Here is a 14,653-nt window from a genome sequence, read left to right on the forward strand (position 1 = left end):
CTTTTGAGAATAAACAAAAAGAAGGGAAGGATGCAATTATTGCTGAAATGAGTCAATGACACTACATGGACAGGAGACTTCTCTCAGTCCTTCCTTTATTTTAGTTTTCAAACTCAAATAATATGAAAACCATTTAATGATGCATTGACATGCTTCTTTTACATTAAAGAAAAAGAAAGAAAAAAAAAATTAAAAAAATCTGTCATTGCAGGAGCATATATATATATATATACATATTCAATATGGAGATATAAATATAGGTGGCTCATCCAGTGTCTTCTTCTCCCAGTTAATTTTATTCTTTCAATTGCCATTTTAGGCATGCAAAATAATTTCTTTCTTTATTTCAGAGAAACTCAACATTGGGTATTCATTTACCTATATAGCATAGGATTATACACCAAGGACAATTTTTATTTATTTATTTATTTTTCTTTTTATATAAATCCATTCAATTTTGGTGTTTTCGATGGCACCATAGCCTCTCATTTCTTAAGTACATATATATATATAGAATGACACTTCATGTAGCAAAGATAAAATAAAAAATTTCTCTTTAAAATTTTTTATCACACTTTTATTTCTCTTCCTTTGTCCTCAATTTGGAGGAATAGAAAATTGGAGTATCAAGGAAAACTCAAGTAAAATATTTTAATCGTCAAATGAGTAATATATGAATATGTTAGCACAACTATCAACTTTAATACAAGCGAGAAGTTGTTAATATAATAATACATTCTTCTAATCTAATCAATTAGGACGCATGATATAGCACTAGTATATAATGATCTTCGTTCCTTCGTCATTTTTATTAATAAACATTTTTTTTAAAAAAAAAATTCATAAGTTTCTTGTTCTCTTTATGAATAGAATAATTTTTATATTCTATTTTTACATTATGAAAAATATTTCAAACTCTTAAAAACAATTGAATAATAAAAAAGATAACAAATCAAATTTCTAAAACTTTAAAAAGTTTGACAGAGGACATTTATAGATCCAATTTAAATTATGTTATAGAATTAATGTGATTTATTCAATTAAACACTTTATGTAAATTATTATATTAGCTCTCGAAGTTTGTTATTCATTATAATTTAGTTTTTGATATTTTTATTTATTTCAAATGTTTTGGTTTTTTTTTTAAATTTTAATTAAGTTATATTTAGATAATGACATGGTAAATGAGAAATATATATATACATATTTATATGTTTCTATAAAATAATTATCAGGTAATAAGATCATTCATCTCTATGTCATTTATTACTAGATAATATGATTGATTAATTTGATTATATTTATCTAATTAAAAAATAATATCTTTTAATTGACCGTGCTGCAAATCATAATGTTTTTCTAGACTAAGTACTTTTAATTACATAAAATATACTCTCCAAGTGGTAAGTACTTTTAATTATTTTTGAAGACCAGCTCTATATAATATAAAAAGTTTTATATGTTAACATAGTAGACACTCGCAATAGTACACCAAGCATGATCACTTCAATGGATTAATGTATCAATGAAAAATAGTGAACTTACTTTCTTATCACTTTATAAAGTGTTTAGACAAATTAAAAATATTAGTCCCTTACACATGGTGTATTGTCTTCTTTTCTTCCTCTTTTTCATAAGGCTCATAAATCTTCTCTTCAACAAAGAAAAAAACAACAAAAACAAAAACAAAAACAGTCATCACTTATTCTTCCTCTAAGAAACTCCATACTTACCTAAGAAAATTTTTTGTTGTTTCAGAGACTCACTAAAAATTAGGAGTGATAGAAGGGACTTATTATAGCCTATACGTATCTTTATCTCCCTTAAAGCCTTAAAACACCTCTTTTAATACGGTTACATCTCTACACTCTTTTAAGATTAAAAAAAAAAGAGAATAACTGTGGGTTTCAACCTGAATTAAATTAAGAATAGTTTATCTTGCAGATCAACATGTTCATATGTAACTAAACTTTTGTAAGCAAACCTTGAGTTTTAAATTCCATTTTAAAAATTTGTTTATTTCGTTGCATGATCAAGACATGTATTTATAGCATGGTATTTTTATTTTTATTCTTCATTTAATAGCTTTAAATGAACTATCAAGAATACATACTAGATCTATTTCTCTTTCTTATTCGTAATTTTTTATGTTGCTGGCAATTATAATCACTAGTGGCTTGTTCTATTAGGATGTTAACATCTCTGCATGGCAGTCCTACACTAAGGATTTTTTTTTGTAGGGACTTTGTTGGTTATCCTCCCTTTTTGTCTTTTAATCATTATAACAATTGTCTACAACAAATTTTCTTATGATATTTTCAATCTTAGTCTTAAGTTATGTATATTCCCCAATATCATGGCCTATATGAAATACATAATATTTACTCTTATTAAACTCGTTGTTTGTTTTTAAATCCAGGTGCCGCTTGACGAAACTATCTTCCCCTTTATATTTAGGATTATAAAAAAAACTTGTCTTTGATGGCTTGTAATTTATTAGCTCTAAGAGGTTTTCAAGGACTTATTCTTTCATGCAAAGATTTGTACGTTTTTTTTTTCTACTTAAGAGTCACCCTTCTATCTTCGATTTTTATTATCATCTTTATTATGCCTTTTTTGTGTGCCTCACTAACCTCCTAAGTGATCATTCCATCTTACATTTTTCAGCTTTTGGATAAAATTTGACCATGGTGTTAAGAAGATTTTTAAATAAATAAAATTTAACTTCATAATTACGTACATTATAATTACGATAGTTGCAAGAAAACCTTCATGAGACCTATTATCCATTAACAACTTTACTCTAAAATCCAAAATAACTCATTTTTTATCTACTTAAACTCTGGAGAGCCATATATAATTTCTTCAACTTCAAACTACTAATAAATCATGATAAGAAAGGATTAGCTAGCTCCTTGAAATCTTCAGTGTTATCATGTTTAAGGATCTAGAACCTATGAAACCTCATACAGTCCATGGAACTCTATAGTATCTTTATAATAGTTTAAATAGTTGACAAGGTTTTCAATTACTGCTCAAATTTGGGGAGTTTAGATTTTGGTGGAATTGTTTTCTCTAAAATTTTCATATAAAGGGTGACCCTCTAAAATAGTTATAGTAGTAGGGGTAATTCCTAATTGGAAGTTCTTCTTTAGCTTTTCAAGATGGACTTCTACACTAGTACAAGAATTATGGATAACTTGCGAGCTCTTGGTTTTGATGGATTTCTATTATAGCTTTTAACAACTTCCTAAAGGCAGTCCTTCTTCACATTACCTTGGTGAACTTAAACATTACTCTTTTGATGTTCTTAAGGCCTTTCTTAATAGTTCACCCTCTAAAGCCCTTCTAATGTGGTGTTTGATGATTTGAGTGTTTAATATCATTCTTCTTCTGATCTTAAATGTTGAGGTCCCTACTATTTTTCACCTACATGGGCTTTACATGTCTCTTTGTTTCATCTAACATAAAGTAGAGCCTTTATAAAATTGTCTTCTAACAAATCTCACTAGATAGCATTTCATTTTTATCCTAGAGATTGTTTGGTATCTCCATAATACTCATGATTCGCCACGTGTAGTAGAAGTAACACTTGATTCACTTCCTTCTATATTATTTCAAAGATATCTATGGTTCTTTTTTTTAATCCTTCCTGCATATGAAACTAAATTATTATAGGTGAAATTTTTCCTTAGTGATTTGATATCATAAAGATACATTTTTGTTCATTTTATACTTAAAGTTATAAGTATATTAACATAAAATTGTGAGGACGGGATGTTCTAAGGAAAAATAAATCACTAGTAAATAACAATTAGGAGGGGACACTTTAACATTAAAGTTAATATGAAAGCATTTAAAAAGGAATTGAGAGATTTAGTAGGGTAATGAGAAATTTTTTATCATAAAAATAACATGAAAATATAATTATAATTCAATGTAGTTCAAGGTATAGTTAAGCATAGAAATTTAAGGATATGATTGTTTTCATGAAGTTAAAAATGTTCAAATAATGATGTGATTTTTATCTATTAAGGTCATTTATTAGGTTATTAATTTGTTAATCACCTATTTATTTGATTATATATGACATGTTTACCAGGTTGTAATATAGATAACAACTTATAATTGACATATCTTGTTAGAAGAGACATTATTTTTATGTAGTAAGAAATTATTTGAGAAATTAATCCCTAAATCACGCGTACAATCACAACAAAGTAAATCATATAGAAAAGAACACTATTTTAATGTGGTTTGGCAGTATGCCTACATCTATAGTAAGACCAATAAGAAAGTCTGTCTATGATAAAAAAAAAAAAAGTATATCGCCAATAGGTTATCAAACATATATATATGTACATAGACTATTAAAGTTTTTCTTAAACAAAATTTTTTTACGATATACATAAATTATTCTACAGGATAAATTTATCAAACATATATATGTACAGAGACTATTAGAGTTTTTCTTAAATAGAAACTTTTTACGATATACATAAATTATTCTATAGGATAAATACAAATTATCTCCAAGATATACATAAAATATCCACTAGAATAAACAATAAATATCCCTTAAAATATATGTAAGATATCCCCAAACTTCAAGCCACATCAACAAATCTTCATATTAACTTAAATTCCCTCTATCATTAAAGTGACTAACTGTCTTATCGCATTGTCTTGCCAATATGACCCCACATGAGCACTACTGAGTATCGTATACTTTATTCAAGTCTAGGTCGCGTTTAAACTTACTACCTGATACCCGAACGAAGTGACATCTGCCATCAAGTTCTTCACATATAACATCAATCATTTTATCTGCATATAAACTCCCTAGTTCCTACAAATCAATTGTCCCTACAACTGATAAGTTATATGCAACTAAATTCTCATATCTCTATGGTAGTATAATCTATCTTCTATTGTTCTTGTTGATCAAGTACACCATCACCTTCTTAATTAAGATCCTGCATTTCATTCTCTGAACTATTGGACTGAACTTCTAATTCTACTTATTCTCCAACACCGTGATATGATTTTTCTATTGCCTTATCATGCTGACTGTTTAGTGAATCAGACTCATTAAATGTCACATCTCTCCTGATAATCAACTTTGGAGACTTGGGATCACTACGTCACATTTTATAGTCTTTTACTCCATATGCATACCCCAAGAATATGCATTTCTTTGCTATAAGCTCAAGTTTACCATCCCCAATATGATATAAATAGAACAACTAAATACTATTGGTTGAGAGTAATCAACAAGTGACTTAGACCATACCTCAAAAGGAATTTTACTCTCAATAATTATGGATGAAGATCTATTAATCAAGAAACTAACAATATTCACAGCCTCAACCTAAAATTATTGTCTCAAACCTGAATGAGATAATATGTTTCGTGCTCTATCACAAAACATCATATTCATGCATTCTGCAATACCATTCTATTATGATGTACTAATACAAGTTTGGTGTCTCATTATGCCTTCCTTACTGAAAAAACAATTATACGCATGATTGTAAAATTCTAACTTATTATTAATTCTATGACACCTGATCTTCCTCTTAATCTACTTCTCAATCATGATATTCTATATGAAAAATGTTGAAAATGCCTTTTTTTTTACATTTAGAAAATATACACATATCTTTTGAGAGTAATCATCAATCAATATCATGAAATACCTGATACCATTCTTGGAGAGAGTTCTATATAAACCCCATAAGTCCATAATCCAACTTGTCTATAGTCTTGTGCATTGTCTTTTTGTTAAACTTCACTTTGGTCTACTTATCAAATGCATAATGTTCACAAAAGTTCATGATTCCTTATTTATATTTATTCAACAAACTATATCTGCTCAAAATAGATAACCCCTTATCACTCATAAGATTCAAATACAGATGTTACAATTGATTCTGATTATTGTTTCTTGATGCTACAACAGCTTCCCTTGAAACTGTACTCTCTTAAAGAATATACAATGTAGATTCTAAAGTGTCATTCATGAGTATCTTTGAGACTTGACACACTTCAAGGGTATCATTATTTATATGATATTTATAACCCTGAGACACCAATGTAGAAAGAAAAATCAGATTCCTCTTCATCTTAGGAACATGCCAACACTCAATAGTTCTGATGACATCATTAAACATTCTTAATATGATATTATCAATTTCAGCTACAGTCAAATGACTGTCATCTCTCATATACACAATACCACTCATCACCTTATAAGTAATAAACCGATACGTATGTGGACTCATGTTGAATGTAGTACCAGAATAAAGAATTCAAGAATTTTTTCTATGATCCGAATTCACGTATAGAACTACCCCAATACTACTATCACTATCATCATATAGATCTTGATATGATATTTCTCATAACTCTTCCCCTATTTACCAAACCTTCGCCTTTTATCCTATACTTTGGAAAGTTTTTTTAACTCCTTTGATTTTAGTGCGTTACCAATATCATTGAATGAAATACTATTTTTTCCATACAGAAAGTATCAATAAAAGTCTCATATAAAGATGATAATAAACATAATGCAATCAATGTTTGATCCTCATTGTCAAGCTTGATATCTATGCTATTCAGGTTGATAATTATAGAATTAAACTCATCAAGATACTGTTTAATAGGTATATCTTCATTCATTCTCAGATTGTACAACATTTTCTTTAAATAAAAGCAGTTTATTAGTAATTTTATAAAATATAGCTCTTTTACCTTCCTTCATGTAGCTGAAGCCGAAATCTCTCTAGCAATTTTTTTACAGAACATTATTAGTCACACTCATAAAAATCGCATACAAGACTCTATCTTGCAGATCTACTTTATCTGACTCTCTCATACCCTCATGAAATCTTTTTTTAATTTTCCTTCATAAACTTTAAAAAAGTAAGGGCAATCTCATTCTAATTTTTTACAGACTGAAACGTTCCACCTCTCAAATTTTTTTATTTTATACTTTGTGGATACTATATCGAATTCATACACTGTGTACCAAAAATAAATAAGTAGAGAAAAATAATACTGTTAGAAATAAATAACCACTCACAGGAGTCACCACCACGTATAATAGTACCGCGCATAACCACTAAAGCACACATGCACTGCCCATGTGCTGCTGTTGAAACTATCACGAGTCCCTGTAGGCCACCACACATTGTTGTGATTTCACCAGGAATCACCACAGAAAAATTAGTGGGTTCAGATCCAGCACAAATTTGGTGAAAATGTGCCAAAAACGTCATTGATATATGAAATCGTGTGATTCAGCCCCGTGATCTTCTTCCTTCGACGAGCTTCGACATGCATTCTCTCCCTAGCACAGTAGGAGCAGTTTGGCACAAATTTGGTCACCCGTGACTATCACCGCTCCTTGAACGTTTTTTATTCACACTTGTTCGAGATATGAGGTCGAATTATTCTTGGTTACATAGAATTAACTACCAGAGCAGTTTGGCACAAATTTGGTCACCCGTGACTATCACCGCTCCTTGAACGTTTTTTATTCACACTTGTTCGAGATATGAGGTCGAATTATTCTTGGTTACATAGAATTGACTACCATGCCTCTTTATCTTCTCCCCACCGGTTGCCGAACATCTATTACTGTTGTCACTGCCTCTCGTCTTGGGGAAAAGGTTAAAAAAACTCAACTGTTGCAATTGGTCTTCTGGTTTCCCAATTTTTTTTCTTTTCTGTGGTTCTCTCCCTAACTGATATGGTTTTCTCTCTTTAACTCGAGCTTTGATACCACTTGTTAGAAAAATTAATTCCTAAATCACGTGCACAGTTACAGTAAAGTAAAGCAAATAGAAAAAAAAATATAAGATTTTAACGTGATTCGACAATGTACCTATATTCACGGACAAGACTAATAAATTTTTTTTCACTATAATAAAAAGATAGTACATCACCAATAGATTAACAAACTTATATGTAGAGAGGCTATTAGAGTTTTTTTCTCAAAGGAAAACTCTATGATATATGACATGATAAATACAAACTATCCACAAACTATACATAAAATATCTACTAGGATAAACACTAAATATTCTTTAGGATGTAGAGAAGATATCCCCAAAATTCAAGCTACATCAGTAGAAATCTATCACGCATCTAACAATAATTTCAACAAATTATTAGCTATTTCAATAAATAGATCAATTTATATAACGATATGGACTCTCTTAAGGCAAACCTAACATTTTTAACCCATTTATGCTCTATTCGGCTTTTAATCCTTCTCACTCTCATTTTTACACCTATAAAAAGCTGACCATTTTAAGATAAAATTTATATTCACTTCTTTGCTTAATTATGCATATTAGTATATAGTAATAGGAGAGCCTTCTTAATCACCTAGCAAACTTTTAACTCAAATTTTCTTTAAAAAATTCATTAATTTGCTTATTAAGTTATATGTTATACTGCAATTTAATATCAAAGCTCTCTTTTTAGTGACAATTTAGTCGTGGATATATAAATTTATTCTAAAATGTGACTTTTTTTTTTAAGTAGTAAAAAATCTCTGTCTTGCTTAGATGACATAAAAGAATAATTAAAAATATAATACTTCTATTCAGGAGTAAGAATTAAACAAAAAAATTTAAACATAATTATTACTCTTTTTATCTTAATATTAATTAATCTGCATAAGTTAAATAAAATAAATAATACTTCTTATTGGGTTTACCAAAGTTAACCTTTACTTATTATAATTTCAAACTCTGTAAAAAAAAAAACAAAAAACAAAATATAAGCAAATGGAAAAAAAATTGTTATTTTACTATCAAAAGTTTCATAGTTGAAAATTATAAATTAAAAAAAAAATTATAAGTTTAAAGACCAAATTATAAGTCTAAAATAATAATTTTGTCAATTTTTCTCTCTTTTTTCAAAATTTTGTTTACTTTTTTTTTTAACATGAAAGGGATTATTTTGACATTTGTTGATTAATTTTATTTCATGAAAGGGATTATTTTGACATTTGTTGATTAATTTTATTTCATATTAACTTTATTTAATGGTCTTAAATTAAACAATAGCCAAAAGAGCATCTTATTTTTCTAAAATTTTCTTTTCTGTTCCTGAGTTAGTTTGAACTTTAATTAGCTAATTTAATATTAATAAATTATTTGATTAATTTTTAAATTTTTTAGTTATGTAAATAATTTATTGTAGATTTTAAATTGTTAGCGATAAATTACTTTAATATTGTAGTTAGAAATTGATCAATTAATTAATTGTAAATTATAAAATAAAATTTAAAATATACTGTCTAATATTCTATAGAAATCATATCATGAATAAATTTTTTTTTTTACTTTTTTGTTTTATTTAACAAAAAGATTATTTTTTTATTTAAAAATTTGTATTTAATTAGTAAAAGTAAGTAAATATATATATATATTAACTTTTAATGTTCTCTCTTTAAGAAAAGTAACATTCCATTACCTTAAAACAAATATCTTACTAAAGCAAGGAAAACATAAAGTCTAGAAGCTCTTAAGATTGTATCAAAGCATTATATATACTTCTCTAGGTAATGTATAAACAAACTTGATTTTCATGTCTACGTATAAAAAAAAACAAAAAGATATAAATAATAAACATTAACTTTTAATGCCTGCTACTAATAACCTAAACTCTATATGTAAATGAGACAAAGTATTTAGGGATTGAAAAATATTTTTTTCATCCCCTTCCATCTGTATATGATGAAATCCCTTTACTAAAGTCATCTTTATACTATATAGTAATATTAAGATTTACACAATGTCAATGTAGCTAAAAAAAAGTAATTTTTTTTTTCATATAAGTACAACTTTACCTTGGTGATCCCTACATAATGCCCTCACCAGTCCATCCATTAAGTTCCATAGAAGCATTAGTATTTATCTTATAAGTGTCATGTATTAGACACTTCCTTCTTATCTAGTTTTCCTTCTCGATATAGCTTTGCTTATCATCCTCTTCCATCTCGCTATATAGTTATTACAACTTCTATATTAACAAATGAGGTTTAATATAATTTTATTTGTGAATAATTAGTTTTTAGTTCATCAAATAACTCATAATATCATTAAAACTATATTCTTGTACCATAAAAAGAGAATTTGCCATGATGAAACCAATGATGAAAGAATTAAATAACAAGAAAATTACCTTATAGAACACTTAAAGGTCATACTTTGTGTGGATAGTCACACTTTTTCAACAAGTGATCCACATTCTCATTATGTTCCCCAGGCACAGTGTAAATTTTTTGTACTAACCTCATCTTTATTAGCATTATATCTTTATAAAGTCTCCATCCTAAAAGCTCTACAGAGGTGGTACCATTGTTGACCATATACTTGCCCGTTGTAATATAGACTACCTAGAAGAATATGTTCTTACATCTTTGTACAATATTTTGATACTTATGCATATCCTAATCTTATATTAAATATCATCCTTAGTGAAAGAACAAGTTAATTCATTCGATGCTAACCTTCTATTAAGTGGATTCCTTATAATTTGGTTTATTTTATAGAGAAGAAAAATGTTATTCATAAGTGTTATGTTCTAACCAAATGATGTCACTAAATTAGATACAAGAGTAAACATAGTTATAGAGGTTTTAATGTCAATGTTTTGTGTCCATATTGATTTTGAAGTCACTTGTCTATCTACAATAAGATGGGATGTCTATTCCCAACCATTATCTCAAGCCTTTTTCAAACGAGTCTCTCCTATAAAGTAGAGTTTTCTATGTATAACTAGATCGTTGCTCTAACTAAGTTGTTTAAAGGTTACCATTATAGAAATTCCTAACATTATAAACATGAATAATAATGAATTATGGTTTAGTAATGACAGATGCTTGCCTACAAATTTTCAACCCATGGCCTTTTTCCTCCATCTCTAATTTTTTTAGCATAAAAGAAAATATTTCTGCATATAAAATAAACATGATGAATGAGAGGATTGCTCTCACACAATCCCCTCCTAGGAGAGAAAGAAGATGTTAATTTGTCATTAACCAAAACTAATGTTATCTTTATTAAAAACTAAATTAAGTATACGTTTTCAACCAAAAGTACTTTGATTCTGGATATTTAGCCAAATTTATGTCCTTTTACAGCACAAAAATAGATAACCTAATATATATAAGATAATACTCCACTTATTTAACTATAGTTCTTTCTTTTTAATATAATAAAAATATATTTAAGTTAATTATTATTTTTTCACAAACTTTATTATTTTTATTACTATCTTTTAAAATCGTCTTAGTGCTACCTAATTTTTTTAACTTTAATATAATTTTTATTAATATTTTTTTAATCTTTTTAATAGAAGAGTTAGTGGTATTTTGAATTTTTTCTTGAAATTAAATCGTTTCATGGACAAATTTACCGGTGCATATCTTCATATTAGTCTAAACATCTACCAACACAATACTACTATAAGAAATTAAGTGTGTAAAAATTAGATATAAGTCATTCAAGAAAAGTGATATCCTATACGTGCATCTTTTATTCATTAAACTATCATTCAAGTAATTATTTTTATTTTTAATTTTTAACTAAATAATGATATTAAAGATGATATTTAAAAACACTTGCAATAATGTATTGATGTCATAAAAAACTTTTAAATATTTAAAGAGCGACAAAAAAAAAAGGTCGGGTGGACAAATGATCTCATCATAGAAGCAAAAAAAATCAATTTCTTTCAAATATACAACATAAATTCTAATAATATAATGTCGTTCATATTATTATAAAAATAATCTTTTCATGTAGAGAAAATCTTGAACATGATAAGAAAATGTATGTACGATCTAATGGTAAGTAGAAAAGTTAAGTGTTAAATAGTTTAAAGAAAATAAATAAGGATAAAGGGCAACTAGAATAATTATTCTTTACTTATACTATTTATATTTATTACACATCTAAATAAGAAATAATGTGCACATGACAAGATAAGTGGCAAGCTATTTGGGCATGTGAGATGATGCGGCAAGACATATCATTGGTGACACCAACATATGAAAACAACAAAGACCATAAGATAATCAAGTAAGTCCTAACTAGTGGCAGTACGATAGAAGATAATAAAAATGCACTCAATGTAAGAGTTAGACAGACTCTTTATTTTCTAAAAACTCATACTTGCTCCTTTAAGCTTGCTTATTATTTTTCTTTACCAACTTGAGCATCATGACGTCCTTTACTCAATCAGTTTATTTTATTTATTAGACATGACAGTCACATTTGTTCAACTTTATAGATCATGAGTATTTGAAGTTAATCTATTATCTCAAGAGTTAATTCTTTGTTTAATCACACAAGTCTGGCTCACGTCACTTTTTACCTCATCAATTTAAATATATTATTAGATAAAAGTAAATTTTAATACGAAAAGAAGTATTGTATTATTCTTTGTTTAGTACATTAAATCCAAGACTAATGATATGTAATATTCATGTTATAAAAGTCTAATTACAACACATTTATATTTGATATTAAGTTTTTAAGATACAAAAAAATAGTAGTAAATAATATTGTGACTACTTGTACTATATGTAATAGGTATTATATAATAAATAAACATTATATAGAAAATTCACTTTTAAGTTATAATCATTATTCTTATAGTGAATTGATTTGATCACGATATCTATCAAGTTGTTCGATTTAAGTAATTCTCTAAAGAAAATTATATTGAAATAAAACACAATACCTCTAATAAGATAATTAACTCTTTTAAATACTTTAAATGAAAAAAATTATTAGGTCGTGAAATGTTGGGAGCTTACAATATTATCACTTAAAAATAGATATAAAATTACAAATTGTTAAAATATATTTCACCGGTAGCTTACAATTTACTTTTCGTCTTTTGGGTAGGCAAGCAAACTCCAATACACAGGTTTTTAATAGGAAATATACTCCACATTGTTGACTAACCAAATCCACTAGAAAGATGATGACCGCCACAGACAAACCCAAGTTGTTGTTGTCGTTCTCTTTTCAACGCTATTAAATTAGTTTTCTTTGTTGTCATTTACATACAACTCTCTATTCACCATTTGACACTATTTTTTTTTTTTTTTTTAATTTCTTTTTCCAAGATTTGGTAAATAAAATAAATTAAACAACCATTGATATCATCAATTAAAGTCTTCAATAGAATAATAACACACATTATTAAAAAAAAAAAAAAAAAAAAAAAAAAAGTGGTTGAAGTGGGCATCTCTCAAACAAAGTCATATATATATGCCCACACAAAATCATATATTATAATAATATTGAGGGGTGCACCCAATACCTCATCCTCCCCCGTCAACACCACAAGAGAAAATTACCCCCAAAAAAAAAAAAAAAAAAAAAAAACCATTAGTTTAAATCTAATTTGATTCCCATATCCTTCCAAAACCACTCTCCAATTAAATAACTAAATGACTAGGAAAAATGAGGTTGTCAACACGAGAGATGAGAATTTAAATCAAAGTGGAGGAGGATATTGAAAAAGAAAAAAAGATTTGTCGTTTCTTTTTTCCAATTTTTTTATTGGGTAAGGTAAATGACATTGAGAGACCTTTCTTTTTTTTTTTTCTTTCAATGCTACTTGGAGGTTGATAATTACTTGCCAAAAGTTCATAGGTTTTGACAATTATGTGCTCTATATTATTTGTGGATTATGTGTCTGAAACCATTTTGGATTTATATATTAAAATGGGTTTTCTCTTCTCTACCCAAGAAAAAAGAAAAAATAAAAAATAAAAAAAAATTAAAAAAAAAAAAAAAGGAAAGGAAAAAAGTAATCTCCAATCACACATGGTGATTGATCCCTTCAAATGATCATTGAGTCAGAAGCATTAAGCACCAAAAGAGCAATGAATCATTTTGCCTGGCATAAAAGAATGGGAAATACCTTACATAAATCTTGTCATTGCATCTACACCATCATCTGCATGTGTTCTTCAATGGTTCCTGCTCTCATGTGAAGTTTCCTTTTTCCCTTTTTTTTTTTTTTTTTTTTTGCAAAATAAAATAAAAATAATAATAAGCCATGGCATTATGGCAATTTTGGGAATGATGTATGTTTATTTATGAAGTAGAGGAGATATACTATTATGGGTTTTTTTAGGTAACATTTTGGCATTAGTTGGTGCATTAGAAAATATAGTCATTTGCTAGATTTACTTTTACTTGCAGATTTGTCATTCCTTTATGTCATTTCATGATACACCTGTAAAATAGTAATTTGCAAAAAATTAGTCTAGTTGATAAGAAAGTCTGCTATCTATTTCAATAATTTATATTTGATTTTTCTAGTGTGAAGAACTAAAATGGACCAAAGAAAGATTTTGATCTACATTTGCAGTTTAAAAAAAGAACAGATAAAAAGACAAAAAACAATTTTCATTTGTTTTGTATCATGAAAACCATTTTCAGCCTCCTTATTCTTGGCTTTATTGGCAACTGACCAGCAGCCACGATAGATGAATTCTAGAAACCCAACCTACAAGTCATTAGTCAAAGAAGAGAAAATTTCTTGGTCACTTGTTTAATAATTCAATTTTATTTTATAATAAACATTTATTACTATACAAGTCAATGAAGGT

The sequence above is a fragment of the Carica papaya genome, chromosome 5 (assembly GCF_054855325.1).
Source record: "Carica papaya isolate Zhongbai chromosome 5, ASM5485532v1, whole genome shotgun sequence".
In the NCBI taxonomy this organism is placed as follows: Eukaryota; Viridiplantae; Streptophyta; class Magnoliopsida; order Brassicales; family Caricaceae; genus Carica; species Carica papaya.